Raw genomic sequence first — 25,549 nt, 5'->3', positions numbered from 1 at the left:
AAGGCTCAACGACGCCCGATGTAGCAACTGCGACGTAAGGCCCTCTCTGATCAACCGGAACTGATACCACTCCCTCTCCTTGTCTTTGGCTGTCCTAGTAATTACTGCCGTCAGTTCCCTGATCGACGTAATAATCGTCTACATTGTACTGCGCAGATCGTCCTTGCGACGATCCACGTTGATCAAAACAATTATCGGAATTTGATGAGTTATCTGAGCGATCGTTCTGAGCTCCACGACCTCTACCACGTGATGCCTGCTGCGAACCACCACGACCTCCTCTCGATGAGTTACCACTATTACGTTCATTCAAAACAGGACAATTGAATTTAATGTGACCCTCTTGTCTACAATAAGCACATTGATTGTACCCTAACGAAGATCTTTGGGAAGAGGAGTCATTACGAGTTTGGGATCTGTTCGATTGCGGCTGTGATCTATTCTGTTGTGAATTATTCTGATTTGAGCGTGGGGGATATGCTTGCTGAAGCAGCACTTTAGTTTTTAGCTCTTTGGTCTTTTTATCAGCACGGTCGCTCTCTTCTTTCTCTCTGTTCTCATAATATTGTGCCGTAGCCAATATCTGAGCTGAAGTAGAAACGGCCCATGCACTTTCCGAATTCTTTAATTTATTGCTCAAATCGGGCAGCAAGTTTGAAACAAATTTATCCACAAACAATCTCTGACCACCTTCAGTGCTCATATCCTGACCACTATGGTCGATGAATGCCTCCTCGAACCTCGTAAAGAAGTCGGAAACACTCTCGTCCTTCTTTTGCTTACAAGCTGACAATTTGTCCCAATTTACCCTCATAGCTGGCATAAGAGTTTTCATTAGCGTTATTATTCTTTGAGGAAGGTCAATAATCAACTGGTCGGGTTTAGTAGCAGCCGCTTGTCCGGCGTCTGCCGCTACAATGGCAGCCCAAGCACCACCTAATTCATTCGGATGGTTTTCATGTCGAATCTTAGCCCATACCGGTTGCGGTACGACATTGCCGAACAACATATCGATATCGGCAAGATTCATTACCGTAGCATCCACGAGCTGCGATAATTCCTTATAATACCCTGTAGGATTTTTGCGTGGATCAGGCAAAGATTGCTTCACCTGTAACACTTCCGAGCGTTTCCATGGGAGATGTATCCATACTCTCTGGAAGTGCGCCAATACCGGAGGAGCAGCATTAGGATTAGCTGGTATCCAAACCGGTGGAACTTCACGCATAGGGAATTGACCAGACTCATCTGTCTGTCCTTCGACATCCTCGACAAACAAGGCTTGAGGTATAGGAGTGGGACGAAAAGATAGCAACCGTTCAACAGCACGTCGAACATTGGTATCCACTATCAGTCCAGTCGAGAACTGAAGCTGTAGATCAGACAAAGCGGTCAGCACCTCGTCAGGCGCGTCGGCCGATATCTGATCACGAAGAACCTTACACATTTCCTCAAACACAAATCTTTGGGTTGGTATGTTGAACTGACAAAACGTGTCGAGTACAACACGTGGTGGATTTCTAAGGGGGTGCGTCATCCAACCCATCGCCATATTATATAGCGAAGCACGTTCCCTATTACCAGGAAGCTGACTACGTCTCTGAGGACCATCTGAACCAGCGGACCCAAGAACAGGTCCGAGTGAATGAAAGAAGCTAGCCGCAAGAGGAGAATTGCGACTACGAGTAGAGGGAGAAGCATAGGACACAGGACTAACAAGTGAAGGGGTAGAGGCAGAAACAACAGCAGGGGTTAACAAAACAGGAGCAGTAGCGTGAGCAGGAGTGTGTGGAAGCGGAGGAGCAGTAGGAATAGAAACAGATGAAGGAGCAGGAACAGTCGGAAGAACGGGTGCAGGTTGAGGAACAGGCAAAGGAAGAATAGGTGCAGGAACAGGTACAGGGGGGATCACAGGGGCTGTGGTACCCTGCACGTACGGAGGTGGCGATTTCATAAGATAGGACATTAAAGGATCCTCAACTGACTCATCCTTCTTTTCCGGCTCCGTAGGCAAAGCAGGATAGCATTTATCTATAGTCATACGCTGTAATCTGTCAAACACTTCCTTTTCCCTAACCTCCTTATCATGCTGAAACTGCTCTGCTTTCTTTACAATGGTACCAGCACTATCTCGCTGATTTCGTTTAGTCTGTCTGATTTCTTTCTGTCGGGCTTCTTTACGCCACAACCGAAAGGCATCAAACATGGCCGGCCTTGACTTTTTCGCGAACAATTTAACCTCTAGATTATCTAAGATCGGTGCCTCGAAGCTACCATGTGGTGGCCAGCGAAGGTCACCATCTTTCTTCGTATATTTGATCCAGTATTCATTAAAAGTAATCGGGCCTAGCCCATGTTTGCTATACAGTTCATACGTGGGAGTTCCAACCGGAGGTATCGGACACGAGTCCTCCAGTCGGGAATCCGTACCACAAGGCCTGAAACAACTAAACAAAGTACTGCGGCCAGGCATCTTGCACACTAGCCGAGTTTCACAAACTTCAAGGGTTACGGGATTTACCAAGTCCCAGCAAAGAACAAAACCCTCGGTTTTTGGCGGCTGCAGTCGTCAAACAACACAACAAAGTACGCTAGCAAAGTGTCACCGACAAAAACACTCACACAGCGTTAACAACAAAAACACTCGTTAAAGTGTCAACAACCAAGAACTCTGGGAGCGACCCACAAATACTTAACTCAAAGATCGATGGCGTCACCAGGAAGGCCCGTCAATCGTCTCGCTATACCAAGGTCTACGCCAGGCGCCAAAACAGGTCTACAGTCAGGGCAGCAGTCCGTCGCAGCCGTCCGGAGGCGGGAATCTTCGCGGGAAAAGTCTTCGGGCCACTTGTTTCGACAACAGGATCGATGAAGCGGAGTGCACCTTCCCTCGGAGATTTCACACGAAGTTCCTCACGATCGTCGGGCTTGGACCGGTACCACTGATGCAGCCCCACGTTGGGCGCCAACTGAAGGACTGGGTTCTTGGGTTCGTGTGAGTCGATAACACCACTTACAATTGTCACGGAACCTCACCACAACCCGCTACGGAACTTTTAACACTAAATTCAACATAAAATACATTATTCACTAATAAAATGCTACAAAATATACTATTTTAATTAACAATACTCATTAAAAACACTAAATTACTTATAATTATTTAATTAACGATATTTTTGTAAACTATGTTTTTGTAAACAATATTTATTACTACTATATTATTGTTATCGATATTTCTTACCTGTCTGTCGATATTCTTGTCAAACTATTATTTTGACATCGATATTTCTTCATGTCGATATTTCTGCGGCGATATTTATGTAAGGCGATATTTTCCCGTCGATATTCCCGCTCTACACCCATCCGTACATCAATCAGTACCAACCAGCGGACAATCGCCTCACAAACAGCGGTGCACAATAAATTTGCTTTTTTTTTTCAACAGTTTTAACAGTTTATCTTAGCAACAAACAACAAAAGCAGACCAAAATAGCAAAAAGACCTGTGGATCCAAATCCAATCAATCAAACAAAACAACAACAATTGAACAACAACTACAGTAGTTCACAACAGTTCAAACAAACCAATCGACAACATTAGCCAGCCCACAAGACAAATACAAAATCTACAAACCGACCGAAAGATAAACCAAAAATAAACCAGGTCACCTGGTTACAGCACAGACCCATCTTTAACGGAAAAAAAAGACGAACATCAAGTATGAGATCAGGCAAAGAAAGGCGTTCTGTCACAAAAGTGATTAACAGCAGGAAAAGGAAAAGTGCGATTTTAAAAGAACCAACCAAAACTAAAGCTTCTACATCAATTACACTGGGCACCGAAATGTCTAAAACCCACAAGGATTCTGACATACTGGTCGACATCAGGGAAGTATCAAGCACATCTTCACAAAATCGAGATCGTCAAGAAAATAATTACTTCCAACCTAAAATTTATTCTAAATTCTCCTTTGTAAAAGATGCCGGAGCAGTGTTAAATTTCATCATTAGCGATCGGCCGGGCCTCCCTTCCCCCCTGCATCCAATAATAGATATAGAGATATCCCCACAAATGAATGTCCAAACTTCAACAATTACAACCTCTTCGGAAACTAGGGATGTTGTAACTCTTGGATCAAACATTCATTTTGGAGACAAAGCCAATGGAAAACAAGAGAGGGATCAAGCGACAGAATGTGACGCTTGGAAAAATGGTAAAAGCTTTAACAGCAACTCCGGGAATCGGATCAAAGAAATTATCACCCCATCCTTCTCCCCTAGGGCCACTCACAAAACACTCACAACAATCCCATTAGAGCCGGATATCAAAATACGGCCTCACCCGTGCTCAGGACCTTACTTAACCACAGCTCCCACAGCACCCACTGGATTACAAGCTGGTCAAGTCAATCCCGAGCCCAAATCAACTAGAACTATCCCCTCAGACCTTTACCCAACCAACCCAGCTGAAGTCAGCCATCTGCAACCAAGTCCGGGAGACTGCCAAGACACTCAAGGAAACGGAAGCGAAAGTTCCATCAGGTTTTCCAAGTACAACGGGGCACCGGACAAGGCTTCAGGATTCACCAGCTGTAACGGCATCACCGACAATAATACTATTCTCAAGCCGGAATTGTCAACTCCAGTGATCTGTATGGACCCGGTGACTCCAGCAGTCGTCAGCAGCCCAGGGGAGGCCTGTGGAGACGATGTAGTGGTCTCAACTTTCGCCCTCGGCAATGCACCCGCACTTTCAAACGATGAATGGGAAAATCTTGTCACCACATATTCCTCTGCGTCCAAAGGCGAAATAGGGGGTCATGAACCAAGGCAATTAATAAGGAAGATGAAAGAGGACACGCCAACAGCCGAGAACACAATCTGGGCACCTCTGCTCAACACAATGCAACTTACAACAAAGGCTATGGAGTACCACTCTGACAAGATGGATATACAGCTAACCCTACTTAACTGTCTATCCCTACACGTTACCAGCATCGACAGGAAGCTATCTGATTTGAATAACTTTATCACAAAAGTTCAAGCCGAACAACGATAATTCCACCAAGCTGTTTGTGTCACCTAATCATCGACAAACTTGCAACACTACCTACGATGATGGGTGACCTCCTAACAGATTTAAAAAATATCAACACAACAGAGTCAACCAATTTAGGTAAACAAAATTTTAACAACATTAAACAAACAGGAAACCTTAAAAACAACAGGGATCCGTCTACCGAGGACCACAACGATCAGCTTCTAACTGACAAAAAGAGAACTTTCCTGGCTTCTACCTCTGCTGAGGCCAGAATCGAACTACCTTCCAGCAATGCAGCGGCCATCAATCTGGCTCCCCAAGATGACTTAGGAACCCAAGGCAGGGGCAGCACGAGCTCCTACCTAAGCCCCACCTTCACCAGCAACATAGCCCCTTTAGATCAACCACTGGCGGTGCAAGGATCCAGCATCTTCAAAAAACTTTCAATCCAAAGAATTGAAGGGGAAGCTTCGCCACTCAAAATCCAAACCTCTAAACAACGGCGAAAACAAAGAAGGAAAGGGAGGTACAATACTCTTGCCATCAACACTTTCTTCTAAGCTCCAAATGAAACTCTGAGTGAACACAAGTCTGAACAAAGACCACGGAGCGAACCTCCAACTCCCCAACCCAATGCCACCACTGTCTCGGCACCGGGCTCAACAGCACTAGAAAACACAGGAATCACACACTCAAAGGAACTGAAACAATCTGCGAGCATCAACATTTCAGAACAGTCAGCAAGCAATTCGGCATTTCCAATCATAAGGGGAACCACCCCTTCCATAAAGGGAGCCTCAATGACCTCCCCCAAGCTAGCAAGTCCAGGAAATTCTAAATTAAAAATGGAAATAGTAACAAGGGAAGGCCCAGTTGGCTTAATCTCCCGCAAAGTAGGGTGGTGGAAGAAAGGGATAAGTTCAGAATCAGGAAATAGAGAGGGCCCAGCAACACAGTCATCCTGTTCCCCAGTGGGGAGGGAAACGGTTCCGCACTTCATCACCTTAACAAATAGCCACCAACGGGATCCTACCCAGTCAATACTGTTCATCCCCGATTACAAATCTAAAGGTCGGGGAGATACCCTCAATAGAGGGAATATTCTTCGAACACTTACCGCCATTAGTAATTTTGGCATGGATTGGATCACAAGACTTAGTATCTGTTCAATTCGAAACATTCAAAAACCTTTCGGACCAGGAAGCAACAAAAACTACCTGGGTCAACCAGGAAATAACAGAGAAAATTCTCAAAGAGGAGCCCCAAATGCAAGCCTGGGGGATTAGATTATATGCTCACCGCGAAGTGGGCTATACGGAACCCCTTCTCGAACAGTTCCATGAATCGAACGTTGACAAGACAAAAAATAATGCCAATCCCGGTCCCTGCAACTCCGTGCTCAAAGGAGCAAGAAGCACCTCCATCGAGGCCACACGATACAGCGAAGCACCACCCTGAAGGGTCGGGACAAAAGAGGAAGGGAACCATCAATCGACTGGTCATGGATCTCAAAAACAATAAACTGCAGACCCGAGGCACATGGACAGAGAGCAGAAAAAACAACAAGCTCTTTGAAACTAAAATTCTGCTCTAGGAACATAAACAGCTTTGGTGCAAAAACTTCTGACAAAGGGTTATTAATGTATCTCCAGCAATTCGACATAATCCTACTACAAGAAACATGGCTGGAAGAGCCTTTCCACTTACAAGGCTTTAAATCATACCATCTCCCAGGGACTAGAAACTCAAAATTTGGCCATCTGAAAGGCGGGCTCACAACCTATGTTTCAATCAAATCCGTAACACCGGCGAAGGAGCTAACAAGCATAAACACTGCAACAAACGGAATACAAATAACACAGTTTGAAATATCAAGCCACAGAAATAAAGAACCCTTAACAATTGTCAACTCCTATATTCACCCCCTCAATAAAAAAATCGGCGCAAACATTTTGGTAGCCGAATTGACAAAACTCATCACTGATGAACCATCTTCAAACTATATTGTTTCAGGGGACTTTAATATGTCCCTCACAGGGGGGTTCGACCTGGATAGTCCTGCAGCAGAACGTCACGCAGCATGGGGAATCCCAAGCCTGGATAACTGCAGATGGGGCAAGCCATCCAAAGTCTCGAGGGACCTTCTGATCGAGCTGATGAATCTGTCTTTGGTTGCATTAAACGGGGGGTTCGCAGGAGACCACCCACAGGCCGCCACTTTCCACTGCCCTATCTAACAATGCAATCGACTACCCGTTGTTTGCCTACCCGAAATGAACCACCCCCAACTTGGTTATGGGCTAGGTGTAGTACATGTGTGCGGAAGGGACGGGGCACTAGTAGTTGTGTTTGGGATGAGGCCCCCCTTTTACTATTCGATACAACAGCCCCTTTTTAAACAAAAATAGGGATCTACCTGGTCTGGCTCTGTCTCTTGTGCTTGCCCCCATGCGTGAACAAGAGTACTATCATCTCGCTGAGCCGACCGGAAGCTAACGGGGGCTGGCTCAACGGAACCTGTAAGAGAAAGAGGTAGAACATGGGAGGACCTCTGCGTGCATTGGGTTTTTTCCTTTCTTCTTTCGTTTTTGCTCTTCCTATCTTTTCCTATGGTCCCTTCAGGACTGCTGTTGTGGAAGGGTGCCTCGCTTAACCATGTCGTGTCTCTTTTGTTCACTTCGTCTAGGTATTGCTCGAATCTGGGGTGGTCAGTGACTATGATCACTGCCTCGGGGAGGGAGGGGATGACCCCTACCTGTCTTATCTGGGGATCGCCGGATATGTCCATGAGGACTTCCGCCACGGTATACGTTTTGGTAACCCCGTGCACACAGGTGACATAGACCTGTTCATTGTCCAATATCTGAGAAGGGGGTATGAGTGCTTGGCCTACTACAGTCACGTGACACCCGGTATCCAGGAGAGCTTTCTGCTTTTTTCCATTAAATAAGATGTCCTTGTTATATCGCTTGGGGCCTTCTCTGGTTACCAATATCCGTCCTCTTGAATAGCCCACCTCCATGGGTTCAGCTGCTGGGACTCGATGAGGACATTGTCGGGCAATGTGGCCCCATTCCCCACAGTTATAACACTACGGTCCGGGGCCACCGGGGCCAGGGGTAGCCTGGAATGGTTTGGGAACAGGGCTGGGGGCTGGTTGGGGTTTTGGTTCCGGCAGCTGTGTGGTTTTAGGGGTGATAAAAGGGCCCCGTGTCTTACCCGCCCTAAACTCAGGTGCTCTGTGGAAGGCGCAATCCGGTTCTACTGCTGAGGAAGTAGTCAGGTTAGGGTGTTGTTTCACCCATGAACGCGTAGCAGAGGGTAAGGCGTCCACGTATTGTTCCAAAACCACCTTTTCCACCACCGCCTCCATCGTGGAGGTCTGAGGGGATAACCATTGGTGTCCCAAATCCTTAATCCTTTAAAATAGTGCTCGCGGATTGTCATTAGTTGACTATTTCTCCTTCCTGAATTTGGTGCGATAATTCTCTTGATCACATCCCAGTCTCTCGAGTATGGTACATTTTATTTCATCATATGTGGTCGTACCGGAGAGGTTAGCTGCCTGATAGGCTGCTTGGAGTTCTCCGAACAGGAGAGGTGCTATATATTGGCTCCACCTCTCTGGTGGCCAAGCATCTGTTGTGGCTACCCTTTCAAAGTTCGTAAAGAAATAGTCTGGTTCCTCCCCCTCCTGGAACTTCTGGAGGACAGACCCGGGGACGTTGGGGTGCACCCTTGTGCTGACAATCGCATCTGTTAGCCGTAGGATGGCCGTGTCTTGAACCTGCTGGTTTGTAGTCAATAGGGTAGCCTGCTCGCGTAAAGCATCCTGTAGGGCTTCCCTTTCTTGTTTCGCAGATTTGACCTGCTGTTCTAATACCAATTGTAGGAGCCTTTGTCCTTCGGCCAACTGGGTTACAACACTTTCGAGGGGCACGGGCTGTGACATGATTCGTCACACGGTCTTTGGATCCCACTCCTGACACCACTCTGTGACTGCCTAGGCAGTTATGAGGGTGAGAGGGAAGACAAGGACTAGGGGATGAGGTCTAGTGACTCCTTTATTGGGGATACAATAGTTCAAAACACCAGCCTTTATATCCGTTCCAGACTGTGTGGAGTCCAATCAGCCATAAGCACCTAAGCAGTCAGGGATCTCCTCCCTCTAGGTCCTGCGTCGCTGCTGCCGGGTCTTCGGGGACGTCTCTCGTTCTTCCAGCCGACGGGTAAGGGGAGAAAACAAAGACCGAGAATGGGGTCAATACCGGGAATCTCAAACAGTAAGGCAGTGCAACCGTCACCAAGGTGAGGAGTGATTAGGGAAAGGAGCGTGTTGGGATCTGGAAAAAACAAATAAACACCCTATGCCCGTCTACCCAGCCGCCCTACCTCCCCAGACCTCCTCACCACCCCCACCAAAATGAGCCCCCAAGCAGTACTCGCCTTGAGCCACGACCCCTCCTCAGGGCCGTGGCGTCTGGACCCGGGGCGTCTTCCTCCTCCTCTTGCCCGCCAGGTGTACACGGTGTACTGTGGATCCTCCAGTCATCCCAGTGCAGTGGATCTGCCACGCCTCATCCCTCCTGCTCAGCGCTCTGCTCCTCACACGCCTCACCTCCTCCTCCGATGGTCGCCTCCGCTCCTCACATGCCTCTGACTCCCGTTCTCCTGCTCCTCTGCTCGCTCTCTCACTCGACTCCTGCTCTCCACTGCGATGCTGCCGCACACCTTCCACTTCTCTCTCTGCCCTTTTTGACCGGCTAGTTCCGGGTCCGGCCGCGGCTCCTCCCTCCTGGTTTTTCCGAGCACTAGACAGCTGTCTGTTTCCTGTATGCAGAAGAGCTGCCCGTTCTCTTCCTGCATCTGGTCCGCCCGTGGAGGACCTTGTTACACTACAGGAGCGTCTAGATTCTTGGAGGTCGGTGGTGAACCAGGTGGCCTTCAGGGTGCGTTGTCTGTCAGGGTTGCGGAGGGGTGTGAGCTTGTCTGCGCAGCTGGTGATCCAGTGGTGTAGTTACTTGGCTGCAGAGTTGGCGTTGGATGTGGCGGAGGGGAGATCGTGGATGGGGGTGGAGTTGAGGTGCCCCTCTGTGACCTTGCTCCAATTTCTTCATGGCGGGCACGGGTGGTCTTGTGAGCAGTGGTGGTGTTGAAGGAGAAGTGTACGCAGTGGTGGTCTGTCCAGAGGGGCTGCGAGGTGTAGCTGAAGCGGATAATGGTCCCTCCTGTGAAGATGGGGTCGAGGGTGTGTCCTGCCTTAAGGGTGGGGGTGGTGATGAGCAGCTTCTTTCTGAGGTTGGTGAGGTTGTCCAGGAGGGCCGTGGAGTCGGGGTCACTGCAGTTGTCAAGGTGGAAGTTCAGGTCTCCGATGAGTATGTAGTTCATGGAGGCGATGGCTTGGGGTGCACGCGGCCCTCGGGTCTGTAGGCGAGGGTGCTGTGAAGAATGGTTCTAGGGCTGGTATGGATCTGGAAGTGAAGGTGTTCGGTGGTGGAGGAGGAGTCGCTCATGCTGGAAGTGGATATTCGGAGGGAGCTCTTGAGTGCAATGGCGAGTCCTCCTCCTGGGCAGTGGGGGCGGTCATTCCTCTGGATCTTGTATCTGTCAGGAATGGCGGTGGCGATGTTGAGGGCAGGGGTGGCGTTGGTCCATGCTATCGTGAGGAAGGCAACGTCTGGCGAGAGGGTGTTGAGGTGGTCCCAGATCTCTACGGCATGTCTATGCAGGGAGCCCACGTTGAGGAGGATGCACTTCAGGGCTTCAGCGGTGCGGGCGTCCAGCGAGGGTGCAGTTGTCATGGGGGTGCTGTGGATGGTGAAGGATTGTTGACAGTGTCTGCAGGAGAACTGGCCGTGGGTGGTGTTCTGCGTAGAGAGCTGGCAGTTGTTGTTCCTTCCGGGGGTGAGTGCGAAGAGGGTAGCTGGGTCGTAGCGGTGCTAGGAGTGAGATCCAGGGTCCCTGGTGCTGGTCGGGGTTGGATAGCGGATGGGTACAGACAGGCACACCTTTGACGCGTGCCTGCAGCGCGGCTGCACAACGGCTGCCATTAAATAGGGGAGGGGGAAGGGGAGCGCAGCTGGAAGCGGGAGCGGGTAACGGCAGGGGGAGGGGGGGTGGGGGCAGCAGCGGCGGAAAAAAGGGTGACAAAGTGAGCACGGAGGAAAGGTGGCAATGGCAATGCACAACTTGGGAATAACAGAACTAGAAGTAAAAGGCACAGTACAAAAAGGCACAATACAAAAGAATTTCCTGAACTAGAAGTAAAAAAGGCACAATACAAAAAGGCACGATACCAAGAAACAGGCCGGCGGAGAGCGGACTCAAAGTCTGCCTACACAGGGCAGCGGCACAACAGCAGCAGCGGCACAACAGCAGAGGTGCAAGGGGAGAGATCAAGTTTCTGACAGGAAATCATTTATTGCCTTGAACGGCACCACCAGGGTAGCAGTTGCTGTGGAGGACACTAACAAGTCAAAATTACTATTCTAACTCCAGTCCTGGCATATTTGGGGAAAGAGCGACTAACCCCAAAATATCCCAGGTGGACTATTTAGTATTCCAGTAAACTGCACCCCCAGGGTAGCAGTTGGTGTGAAGGACACTAAAAGGTCAAAATTACTACTCTAACTCCAGTCCAAGCATATAGGGGAAAGAGCGACTTTTCCCCAAATATCCCAGGTGGCCTATTTAGTATTCCAACTTCAGTCCTGGAATTTTTTTGAGTAAGTCATATATTCCACTAGTATTTTTAAAAATGCTTGAAAAGTAGTACTTTTGAATGGCAGAAAGTGCGGTCCTGAGGGCGCAGCTCAAGGAAAAAACTAGGAATACCGGAGAAAGCTGGATCGTGTTTCTTCCTCTGAACTGTGTCCTCAGGGCAGCAGTGGGTGTGGTGAACACTGTAAGGTAAAAAATTCTATTCTAACGCCAGTCCTAGAAAAATGAAATCATCTAGAACTGCCTCCTGAACTCCTGGGTGGAATTAATTGCAATGCAGGTCATTTTGGTGGAGTAGTGTTGTGTCATACTCCGGTGAGGTAATTAACTGTGTAGCACATGACGTGCCTCTTTTCTCAAGTGTATTTTCTTACTTCCACCATAGACGCAAAGGGGATTAATTCCTAGGCATAGAGCACTGTAGGCAACTGAGTCACTTAATCTCCCAGTGACAAACAAAAATACAATGAGTAACTTGTACTGATGTTGGTGTAAAGTGCTCTGATGGCCTCAGGCCAGCTGTGCATTGAGTAAAACCACATATAGTAACAACTTCTCACGGGGTTACCCTGCACCAAAACTCTTGCCTACTCTGTTAACCAGGAAGAGTCCATGTAACACAATTTTTTATCTGCGGGCTTTTAGAATTTGTCTTCATCAGAAAACCGTAACCTGTTTTACCAAGTTTACATTTGCTTGATGGTTCTTCCTTAGTGCCCCAGCTCTCTGTGTCATACCTTGTCTCACTGCTCACAAACATCTGATTATGGTCTGGCTTGACAGCACAGCTGTCACCAAACAATTATGTGTGCACCACTACAAAGGGGCTTCAGCTCTGTCCACATGCTGGGAGCCAGCAGTACATGTTTTGATTGGGCAGAAGTTGTGTGCTTCCACAAACGCAGGCTTGCCCTCCAAGCACCTGTGACCATTTTGTTTATTTATTCAGTTGCCTGAGCTTGAACTTTCAGCGGCACATGCAAGGCATGGCAAAGCTATTAAAGTATCTTAGATAACTAGATAATTCATGGTGTTTTTCTCTGTATGAGCATAGACAAGAGTAGAGCAGTCATTAATCTACATGGATTTTTAGGTCTGGCTTGACAATGCAACTGTCAGACCATTTAATCTAAACAAATATTATTCTACAGTTCTGTGCCACCACACAAATACATATGTATTCCCATACTATCTACTCATAATGCTTCATGTTACCATACAGAATTGCTTTAAAGCGTGACTCTCATTCTATTCCCTTATTTCCAGGAAAGATCGATCGGCACTACCAATGCTTGCTATACACCAAGGTATTCTCTCAATGCAGAAGTGTATGTCCAGTAGAATTCTGCATTGGGCAAGTAGCATCTATTTGCATGGTTAAGGTGTGGTTTACTGTTGAATTATCAGTCGTAAACCCCACTTACAGAAACAGCTCTGAATAAGGCCCTTCCTTCCTTAGGAATATATCAATTAAACTTTGAGACTCCCACTTGTTTCAACTAAGCTCTACCCCTTAAAGCACCCTACAAACAAAGTAAGGATTCACAAATGTAAGAGACACAGACTAAGGTGCAGCCTGCAGAATACACCTATACATAACCATTATGTATGAATTTATGATGCTTACATACGTTTTTGGGTCACTGCATCCAAACATTATGCATGGCATGAAATATATGTAAAACGATATTTGGCATACTCAGATATTGCTGAATTAGGCTTGATTTCTTAATCCTCGCTATGTGTGTGTGTGTGTGTGCACAGTCTGGTCTGTTTACAACCAGTGGCGGCTCCTCCGTTATGGCGGAGGAGCCTCACCCCACTGCTCTGGAAGCAGTAGTTAAAAGAAAATTAAATGATAAAAAACAGCGTTATTATGATGAACGTTTTGTGTTTCCTGGTGCAGGGCATTGCTAGACTGTCAGAGCAGGGGCCAGGAGATGGAGTAGTGCTCCCTTTTCAAAGTGTGCAGATCTGTTTGGCTGGCCCTCTTGGGCCAACCATAACAGTCATACTCGGTTTGCATGCCCTGCACCCAGGTTGCATTACAGCCTGGGTGCAGAACATGCCCAGGCCCCTATTCTCCATCTGAGCACCAATCCACGGTGCTCAGACCAATCATAACGCTGCGCTGTAGCGTTGTGATTGGCTATGAATAGTCAGGAACCTGGGTGCATCCTGCTTCGGAGGAGGGAGAGGATGTTTGTTTATGTTTGTTTATGTTTGGGAAATATGTATTGCGCACAAATACCCTGGGGTGTCTCGGCGCATGAGGACTGTAATCCAGGCAAGAAGTGCTAGTGAGACTCACTGATTGAATAGCCAGGTCTTTAAATGTTTCCTAAAGATTATGAGAGTGGGGCTGCTTTTAATGGAGAGGGGAAGGGTGTTCCAGAGTCTGCGGGAGCAGGCCGAGAAGCAGCAGCCAGCCACCCTGAAACTGTTTTTTTTTCTATTTACAACCTTCCCTCCCTCCCTGCCCCGGCACCTCCGGTAAATAGCAGCCGCCACTGTTTACAGCACGCACAAGTAGGGTTGGGAACAAGAATGTTTATTTTTTACTGTACAGTTCTTTCCTCTACAATACAAACCCTCCATATTAGAAAAAATTATTTCATAGTGAGGCCCAAATAAAACAAACATATGTACAACCTTATCTCTTCATTTTTATCTATGGAGCATACTGTGATGGAACACTTCTATGTTTTATGTGGACCATAAGACAATGAAATACATGTTTTTTATCCTATGGCTAGTGCTACAGCGGAATACATGTTTGCTTTACATTGACAGTGTAGATTAACTTTGTTCATATGTGGCATGCACTAAGATGGAATAGGTGTTTTCTTTATGGGCTTGCACTTTGTCAGAATACATTTTTAGGACTCACTGCTGACAGATTTGGCTGTCTGGCAGACCTCATTTTACCAATACTTTAACAAGTGCACGCAAGAAGTACTACAGAGAGTGAGCTTTGGGTCAGCCTTCTTTAGCCATTCACTATTAAGGTTTTTTTCATGGGTTACCATTGCTTGGATGAGCTATCCTTCATAGCCTTTGTGGATTTTTTCACCAACTAATTTGTGTTCCCTTAGGCGATGATGCTCAAGAAGTTCTTTTGTTAGACTGGCAGAAGAAGCAACATGGCGCACAGCTTATAATTTAGAGCCACTGTGTGTTTGTGGCGTTAACTTTACTGACAGAAAAGACATTTGAAATTCAGGATTATTCCTTGTTTGTTTAAGAAGTCTGTCCTGTTTGTTTTTACGCATGATGTGGTTACTCACTGTTCCCCCTTGCAAGTTCATTTGGTTTACTTTGCTGGTGTGATAACACTTTGTTGGATTTACATCCTTTGTCCTCCAAGTAAAGGGGAGCATGCACATAAGCTTAATTACAAATGCAACACAAATCCTTGCCCATTGTCTACAGTCTTTACTATGCAATGGTTTGCTGTTTGTGACATTTAGGTTCGCCGCTGACACTACAACCTGCATCTTCTGGCTCCTTTTTGAGGGCATTGCTTAACTCTCTAGTGCAATTCCTTCAGCAAAGAAGCCCCACTTCCAGGTCCCATCCTGTAGTAATCTACGGGGTTGTTCTTTGTGGTATTTTATTTATATGACATTGGGGAGCAACACACAGGAAGTCTCAAACCTATTACCAAAACTTCCCCCAAACAAAAAGCCAGACCATATAGATTTGCCGTTGCATGTTCATTTTTTTTTACTTTGCCATTGCTTGTGCTTTATATGGCCAGTAATACGTTAAAGTAAATATTTGTTGTATAGGGTCAATACTGTGATGAAATATTTTTGTATCATATATGATTGACTGTGTACTAGCAGGAAATATATATTTTGTTCATGCTGAAATCATTGAGTAGGTGTTTGTTATATACGTGCCATACTATGATGGCATCTTTGTTTTTGTATGTGGCCAGTACTTCAATTGAATAGAGTTTCGTTCGTGAAGCACACAACTATCTTCATGGGGTCTACACAATGTGTCCTTTGATTAAAAAACACCCACTGTATTCCATCATACCACTGTACACGGAAAACAGGCACATTTTCCAGTACTGTACACATAAGCAAAATTATATTGCCTCCTGGAAATGTCTGTTATAGGAAGTATTCAGAAATAAGTCTAGAGGGGTGGGCTCATTGGCTAATTTTTAAAGACCATCCATAGACAATAAATTACATGTCATGAATTTCAATGAAACTCATGTACATGATCAGTGTTTTTATGAAAATCTGACATGCAGCCCTTATACTCCTGGGGCCTCATTTATGAAGACCTTGCGCCACTGGTGCGTCACTTTTTCCCATTTTAAAAGTGACGCAAAAGTGGCGCAAGAACTTCATAAATAAGGCCCCTGGGGTGGACACTCTCGTCTGTTTGACAGAAGCAGTCGTTTGATACTAGACTGATCATGCAAAATATGCATCTGCTTTCACCACAGTACTGACCATAAACAAACAAAAGCATCTAATCTGTGGAAGCACTGCCCATGGGAAAGAAGCACCCATCCAATTGTAACGCAATCCATTGGGAATAAACAGCTGTATACCTTTCATACTCTGGTACATATTTTTAAGTGGATGCATTTGCCATTGCAGAAGATACTTAAGGGGACATTTCTGTCGGAAAAGTAATGAAAACAGGAATTTTCGCTTAGTTGAAGCCCCCGTAAGTATCTGACAAAATAAGTCCACAACCATGTAGTGGGGTAGGGGCTATCGAGTTAATACCACCTGACGTGGTGCCCGGCCATTTTAGAATGGGTGGCAGATTCGCTACTTTGCTTGCCAAAGTTAATTGTGTGGCTTGGCAGAGGCAGCACTCTAGTGGAGCCGGTAGGGGGCACCGTCGGCGAACTGTCTGCGATCAAAGGTGCACTGAAGGGGGCGGTGGTAGCACCAGATGTATAAATAATGGAATCTCAAGCTCATGGTTTGATCGTGAGACAAACATCGCATCCCCTGTGCCTGGAAACAATGTTTTGTAATGTGGTAATGTAAAAAAGTGTCAAAATGTGTAATGTAACATGTGTGGAATGCGCTGACCTTATCAGTGTAACCCTTCTGCTCCCTATCGTCGAATGTGTCGGCTTGTAGCTAGATATTCTCAGAACAAGGCCATCACAGTGGGCAGTGGCAGAATGCGCGCCTCTGACAGAACATAAGGTTTCCACTGAAGAATGGTTTGTTCATAAAAGTGATAATACTGGATGCACAATTAAAGTTTATTTTTCGTAATTATGATATTTGTATATATTTGTTATCAACATAGGATGCAGGAGGCGGGGGGGGGGGGGGGGGGTTTGGGGGCGGGTGGCATCAGCTAAAAAAAACTCACTAGGAAAAAAAAATACATTCAGGAGTTAAGTCCCGCTTACAAACATAATACAATCAAAGGTTGGGACCTTCCTAAAAAAAAGTAAAAATGACAGTGTGGGAAGTTCAGTACCCGCTAAAAAAGCTATTAATCCGTGCTGACCACCTAAAAAACGATTTCATTATGTTGCACCCCCTTACAGATATAATTTATAATATGCCACTGACTTTAAAAAAAACTAACCATCGTGCCTCCAAGCTACAAACGGATTCAGTCAAGTACAGTGGCCCCACTTGCAAATTGATTCAGTCCGCTATAGTGCTCCGACTTACAAAATGAGTCAGTCAATTATAGTTACCATTACTTACAAAATTCTCTGAACATGGTACCTCTCCCCAACTTCAAAAGGAATCCATTTGTGTTGACATTTACTTTAATATTCAATTGTACAGCTCCAACTTCCAAACTTCCCATAAATTGTGGTACTGCCACCCTCCCCTTACAAAAGGAGCCATTTTAGGTCTAGTGCCCATTGTGGTAAATTCCAGTGCGAGCCTTTCCGCCAAAATATTTGTTTTTCACATTTCCATTTTAGATTTAAGCGTTGCCCCACCCCCACATATTTTTTTAAATAACTCTACTCAAGACAGGGGTTCCACTTACAAAAACATTGCTAAAATATGGTGCCTGCTACAAAAAATAATTGAAGAGTGCCCCCATTGGCCCTTCATGCAGAATGCATCTATACCTGATACCGCCTCCACCCACTTCAGTGACCAATTGGTGTAGACACCTACCTGTATTCCAAAAGTATATAGGACCACCTTTACAAAAAACACTCTGAGTGTATACTGCTGTACACATTCCATAACCCCCTCTAATCCATACAAGTCATTCAATTGTGGCGACTCTACTAATATGAAACACTTTACTATGTACCCTCTTATAAACTATGTGACTTTAATGGTTGCAAACATCTGGTTGCAATTTGTGACAAGTATTTTGGCGATGTGAAAAAAATTACCATCCATCCTAAGTACTTATAGGTCAGTTACCTAATTTCTGATTCAACGTGGGTCGTAATCAGACCTACCTCATGAATAATAATGTGGAAGATCATAAATTGGGACTCACTCCCTTTCGTGACCATGACAGGCATGGTGGCTAGAGTCATCTGCCCATCATGTTTGTGATCACCTTTCATTAAAATTAACTTTTTTTAATGCAGCTGGTTTTCCTTTTAAGAAAATTGTGGTGCATTAAAAAAAAAAGCATACGTTTTATGAAAAGTTTGCGTCAGATTTGGCAACTGTACCCTGCATTACCGCCGACATCCCAACAAACTGTTTTTTTACATTCACAAGCAGAAAGAATCCCAAGAGGACCTCTTCTCCCTTACAAATGGCTTACCACACCAACTTGGGAGTCAGTCATGTTCCAATGTTTTACAATTGCATTTCAACAAAGCTTGATACTTCACCTACAGATTCGCCTTTAGGAGAGGATACCTACTACACGCCCTCCACCCTCCCAAATAGCAATTCAGCATGGAGCTGCAAACAAACTTGAGGAGTCAGTAAAACTTTACCAATTTTTAAAATACTGCTAGTACATGGCAAGAAAAAGCGTTGTTTGTGGTCGCAAACAGCTATTCAGACTATCAGCTACAGTAAAAGTGTTTACTACATCTGGCTGCTTGTGCGGAACTCTGCTTTAACCCCCTACTCCATTGTGTGACTTCCTGCCCCCACTAATGAAAAATAAAAATCCAATTCATAGTGCTGACTCTAAACTTTAATCCTCTTCAATTTTCAACCCCTCACTACAAAAATAATCTAGTCAATCTTGACATCTCCCTTAATGAATTTTTTTAGGAGAGATGCCTCCAATTATAAAAAAAAATAACTTTGGATCTTCAATGACAAATATACAATTAATGTGTAGTGTCCTTATTTATACACAGACACAGCTGAGTGTCGTGCTCACTTTTCTAATAAACTCGGTGGCAATATACTGCCCTTACATCCAAAAATAAACTCAAATGTTATGCCCCTCTCCCTCAGAAAAGATTCTTTCGAATACCCACCTTCTACATTGGAGGTGTCCCATCACAGTGCCCCCTTCAGACAAATCTTAATTCCGGCGCTTCATACCAACTTGCACAAACAAATCTATTTAAGCACTGTCAGGTGGTTGTGTGTATGGGTTGTGTGTGCACGCACACGTAGCAACGCTATAATGTGGTATGCATGTTGCATGGTTCCTATCTGTTATTGTTTGCAGGTACCTGCCATGAAAATTGTGTTGACAGTCTTGCTTGTATTGTGGGTTAGATGTGGGTATGCTATATTGTGCTCGTGTTTCACAGAGTCACTTGAGTTGGTAAATGTATGCAGTGGGGTAATATATTGCTCGGCCTGTGTGATGTGTTCCTGTTAACCCACTGTGATCTATTGTGACGCACTGTCATGAAAAGTGTGTTCACTCTTGGTTTTTTAGTGTATGTGTGAGCGCGCTTGTGTATTTCGTATGTTTAATGGTGTGTGTGTGTGTGTGTGTGTGTCGATTCGATTTTAAAATCTTCAGTGTATACGGGGCAGACACACACGAATTCTGATAGACTCACCGCGAAGACGGAAGCTCCGGACTGCTCGCCGATGACTGGCTGTCGTGTGATTTTACAGCCCCGGCTGGTGGTTTCGATTTCATTTCTTCTTTTTCAGCTGCTCGAACAGGGCGCGTGGCTCTTCCTGGTTCTGTGGTCATGAAAAATGATCCGGGTTCGGAGGGTGCACCCATTTTCAACCAGCCAAGTGTGCTTTCGGCTGACGACTTCTACAGATATGCTAATCCGAAAAAATGTCAAGCCCTGCGAAGTGACTCAAGGCGGTAATACGGCGCTGCAAAAATATTAGGCTTACAATTAAACACAATATCTTGTTTAAGCGAGAAAGTGTACGACACCGGAAAGTATAATCGATTGCCAACACACATGTATGGTGTGTGATGATAAATTGTGTACTTTGCGAACATTATGTTCTTGGGCGCCAAGGTTTGCATGCTCTGAAGGGTGCGTGTATTATGAAAGTCAGAGGTTGAAATAACAACTTTTGTTTAACAGAATTAATTTCTTTTAAATCACACTCATGTCCTGGCCTGCGTGACTTAAATTGAGCCTATGGAAGAAAACAGGCGTTCCAGCAAATATTGATATGACTTGGACCTTTGAGGATCTGCCTGCACAATACAGCAAATGCAATCACATCAGTATAACATAGTCACACGAGAATGTATCACAAAACTCAAACATTATTGATGAGGCCTTCTTTTTGCCCACTTTTATTTTTGTATGTCCTGTCCATTTTTTCAACAAATGCCTTTTAATGAGTAAGACCTGTACGGTGTTTACAATGTTTTATTTAAAAAATAATGAATCTGGATCAGACCAACGACCGGGCAGTATTTTTGGCGTGTGATACGGAGGGTTTTGAGCCCCTTGTTTTGCAGTAGCCACACGTGCAAAGGGAATGACACACTAACATAGGGTGACCAGAATTTTAAAGGCAAAACCCGGGACTTTTCACAAGGATAGAAGGACTAAAATGTTACTTTAACTGAGCGCTCCTCAGCAGAGAATTACAGAAGAGGCAGTAAGAACATAAATAACACCTCAAGGTGTCTTCCGCACACAATCTCTCACTACTCAACTCTACTCTCAACTCTATTCACAACTGGATGTTAGGTCACCAACTCATTCTCAATCCCCCCAAAACAGAATTCCTCCTCCTATCTACCTCCCTCTCCCTTCCTCCTGTGCAATCCTGGATGGATCAGCTGAACTTACTCAACAATAAAACCCATCATTGTCGACAGAGCTAAATCCCTCGGTGTCATACTTAACAAAAGACTCAACCTAATCTCCCACATCAACACCATTGCTAAGAACGCCCGTTACCAGCTGCGCCTTCTGTGGGGGATTCGTCAGTTCTTCCTGAAGAAAGACTTAAAAACCTTGGTTGAATTGCTGGTTCTTTCTAGATTGGAAATATTGCAATTCTCTTCTGACTGGCCTACCCAAATCCCACCTCTCCCCTCTCAAATCTGTCCTGCACTCAGCACATCGCTTAATTTCAGGGTCCAAATTAAGTGACCACATCCCTCCTATCCTGTCTTCTCTTTGATGGCTTCCCATTGAGGCAAGATCTATTTACAAAACTGCCTGCCTCACCCACAAAGCCTTGCACACTTCCTCCCCTCGTTACCTGTTGAATAAACTGAAAATTTCTGGAGGCTCGAGACCTTCTCGGAATCCGGAAAAGTTTCTGCTTGAGCCCCCCTCATTTGAAAGGTAAAGATCGATGGCTCAATCCTTCTCAGGTAATGTGGTGGGAATCTGGAACTCGCTTCCTCCCTTGCTCCGTGCCACCTCCTCAACCCTGATCTTCGAAGCTGACCTCAAATCTCTTTTCTTCCAAAAGACACTTTCAGAACTAATACTTTAATTCTCAGACCCCTCTAGGAAGTTCGTTCATCCTTGTAAAGTTGTAATATTTTCCTGTACATTCCTCACCATTGCTTGCTGTGTTTGATATTGTGTTCTTGCCTTCTATGATTTTACCCTACCTCTTCTAGTCTCCTGTTTATTTTTGTAACGTTCTATTCTGTAACATTTCTCTCATGTAACGTAACTGGTTCTATTGTACAGCGCTCTGACGCCTTCGGGTAAAGTCTGCGCTATATAAAAATGCATTAAATAAAATAAATAAATAAAATGTAAATTTTAAAGCCAATAGCATGCCTGTTAATTAAATTACTTTCTTAATACGGCTGCTAACTATACCTGATTTGAAAAACATAAAAAGGCACCTCCTACCGTTTTCAGTCGACGCGTTTTAAAAACCATGAAATGAGCTAAAGTTCCTGAAATCTGCAGGGGTAGCTGGTAAAAAACTGGGACTTTCCAGGTGAAACCGGGATGCTTGGTCACCCTATACTTACAAGAAGTCATGGTTGGTACCTTGGGCCTAGTAACAAGTGATACCCATTCAGGGGCTAGAAGTTAGCTTTGATATTTTAGGTTGCATGAACCTGGGGCTTTATGGCTGTTTTAGAGCACTTTAAGACTTCGGAAGTATGCAGCAATACCAAACTAAAGAGACATTCACAGTGTCACCGTAAGCAAAGATGAGCTTCAAGGGTGAGGCCCTAGGGGTTATTCTCTCTAGCTGGTGGGCCCCGGATCCTCCTGGTAACCCCTGAAAGGCCATGAATCACTTTGACCTGCCAGATCCTATGTCTAAATAAGCTTCATTGTAGTAAGGACTGATCCAGATCAGGTTTTAGAGCAGATTCCCCCTCTGTTAGTTATTCATGGATGGTTCTGTGCGTGGCCTGCTGCCTGTCAGGGACTTCTGGCCAAGCCCTTCCCGCACATCCAACAATCAGTGATGAAGGTAACTTCAGAAAGAATGCAACCATGCATGGTGATGGATAACAAAGCGCAAGGTGTGCTGCTTTCACCCTTCCACACCAGTTCCTTCATGCACCCTCTCCACTCCTGTCACACTTGATCCTGGGAGCCAATGCACCCAGGAGGCAGCTGAGGAGAGCATGACTCAGCAACCATTGTGTGGTCACTAAAACGGCGAATGCTGCTGCTCCTGCACTGCTTGGAAGACGAGGTACATCAGATGGAGTAGTGTGGCTCACTGGTTAGAGGCGGCAGACCCGAGAGCAGAGGACGGCCCGGGACCAGGGTTCGATTCCCGGCGCGGCAGGTTTCTGGACCAGGGTCAGCGGACTCGATAATTCTCTCGCCTCGGTGCCCACTCTGATCAGCGATCACACTCGGCAACTCTGGGCATTAGCTTGCCTCATCTTCACTAACGGCCCCACCAGACCGCCGGGGATGCCTGGTCTCACCCTGGAGATACCCATTAAGGGACCATCTCTCAGGGAAGCCAGGAAGGGTTTCGCAGCGGTCGAAGTGCCTTGGGACCCTACGGGTAAGTAGTGCGCTATATAAATGCCTATACATACATACATATACATGGCTCTCACTCTCATGAATGCTGGAGATGACACAAGCTTTGAGATGACCAAGGCAGACCTGAACACCTGCTTCAATCCTTTTGTGAACATGAACCTGGAGTGACTTATGCTTCGCTGGTCAGATCACGCCTCGGGCCCATATAGATTTATTTGTTCATGATGCAGTTTTGTCTGGGGAGAACAGCGACAGTGGCAATAAGCATCAAGCACATAACCATGGAAAGCAGAGCAATATGGATCCAAGATAGAATGCAGAGTTTTGAAGGTATAGTTATGTAAGTATGTACAAACATAAATCTGAGCAAACACAAGGAGATGATGGACGGAGAGCTGAAACTTTTCAGACACTCACCCCCAGTCACAGATCTGCATTGAATCCATCATCGTTCTTTCTCTCACTTCGCCACCCCAGTTCAGACCCATATATATGCATATCAGTCTTGACCCTGTGCCTCATGGGAACAGTGCAGCCCGAACTGCCAAGCCATGTCTTTCCTCGACCGAAACAAGCATCCTGGGGCTGGTTTCGGGCTAACAGCCCTCATCAGCCAAGCTAGCTTGAAACCAGTGGCAAAGTGAGCAAGGGACCGACGGCTGGGCATACCTTGCCAATTTAGGGCGAACAAAGCAAACACAAGGAAATAATGGATGGAGCGCTGAAACTATTCAAACACTTACCCCCAGTCACAGATCTGGGTTGAATACCTCATAGTTCTTCAGCTCAATTTGCCACCCCAGTTCAGACCCAGCCATATGCAAAGCAGTCTTGACCCTGTTACTCATGGGAATTGTCAGTGGAGGCTCCTCCACTAAAGCAGAGAAGTGTAGCAGTAAAAGAAAGGGAAAATAAAAGGATAATAACACAGTGTTCTTATTCTTTCATTCTTCCCTGCTGTGGCAGCATGAGGGCCGGGCTGCTCTGCTGACAAAATAGCGGAGGAGTGGTGGGCATTCCAAAGTGCGCATTATAGTTTGACCGGTCCTCTTGGGGTGGCCAAACAGTCTTGTGCACTGAGCATTTTACCATGTCCTCCATGCAGGCTGCATTACAGCCTTAATAGAGAAATTCCGAGTTCTGAGTCCACGTCTGAGCGCCTACCCACAGCACTCAGATCAATCGCAATACTGCATTGCAGCATTTTCATTTGCTCAGGGGAGCATAGCTGCGTATGTTCATCGGAGAGATGACGTGGGAGAGAGCGGTGAGGAGGTAAGTGAATTTTCCTTTTTTTTTTCAATGATACCTCCTTATCGCCTCGCCTTCCTGCCCCACCACCCCAGATCCATGCTGGACACCACTGAGAACATTCGAGCCTGAACTGCCAAGCCAGGTCTTCCCAGGACCAGAAACAAGCATCCTGGGACAGGTTTCGGGCTAACACTCCTCATCAGCTAGGCTAGCCCGAATCCAATCGCAAGTGAGCAAGGTACCCACGTCTGGGCATACCCTGCCAACTTAGGGCGAACAAAACCGACACAAGGAGATAATGGAGGAGCGCTGAAACTTTTCAGACACTCACCCCCAGTCACAGATCTGGGTTGAATCCATCATCGTTCTTTAGCTCACTTCACACCACCCCAGTTCAGACCGAGCTATATGCAGTATTGACCCTCTTCCTCATGGGAACAGCCTAGCCCGAACTTGCAAGCCAGGTCTTCCCTGGACCAAAAACAAGCATCCTGGGACTGGTTTCGGGGTAATACCCCTCATCAGCCAGGCTAGCTTGAATCTGGTGGCAAAGTGAGCAAGGAACCCACATCTGGGCATACGCTGCAAACATAAATCTATACAGTATATCACAAATAAAGAAAATGACCCAGTACAAAGAAGAAAATATAAGCAATGTGCGGGACCATACACTAGTGTATCGGAAGCCTTTTTAAAATGTCATTAAAAGAGCAGGAGGCAGTCTATGAGGTCCAAGGCAGAATAAAACTGGGTGGACATAGTGTAGGTACGTTTGAGTCTCTTTGCCCGACTTTGAGGTAAGCCCCCTTACTATGTAAATTAATTCCATGTACATTTGTTCTATAGAAACTTTACATGAGTTTTCTGAGCACCTTAGTATTCACCCGACTAGTCCCGGACATCCCTCAAGTACTATGAAATTAGGAAGGGATCAGAGGTAGTAAGGATAGAAGCTGTGCCATCAATTTTTTGAAGGCGGGAAGGGCAGAATGGGGCAATGAGATTGAACTTCAAAGATAGGATGCGGCCTAATGGCTAGAACTGTCATCCTCGAAGCTCGAGAACCACGTTCCAGTCTCAGGAGTGACACTCGGCATCATGGGGATTCTGGAGAGATTACCTAATCTCCCTGTGCCTAACAAATTCTTGAATGTGTCCATCTGCAGCCCAACTGGTGCTCATGTAAAGCGCTCTGATACCTTT

The 25,549-nt window shown here is 45.8% G+C and overlaps 1 long non-coding RNA gene across 1 annotated transcript in view; it reads right to left on the bottom strand.

Annotated features, from left to right (window-relative positions):
- The window catches only part of LOC147732456 (uncharacterized), a 57,911-nt gene extending 38,050 nt beyond the window's left edge, over positions 1-19,861 (bottom strand). Inside the window, exon 1 of the long non-coding RNA XR_015308468.1 lies at positions 19,733-19,861. This is a non-coding gene — a long non-coding RNA (uncharacterized LOC147732456). The remainder of the gene's footprint in view (positions 1-19,732) is intronic.
- Positions 19,862-25,549: the final 5,688 nt, after the last annotated feature.

Source organism: Lissotriton vulgaris, chromosome 2_1 (assembly GCF_964263255.1).
Source record: "Lissotriton vulgaris chromosome 2_1, aLisVul1.2, whole genome shotgun sequence".
In the NCBI taxonomy this organism is placed as follows: domain Eukaryota; kingdom Metazoa; phylum Chordata; class Amphibia; order Caudata; family Salamandridae; genus Lissotriton; species Lissotriton vulgaris.
Note: the sequence above shows the minus strand (reverse complement) of the source record. Positions and strands in the feature narration are given on the sequence as shown.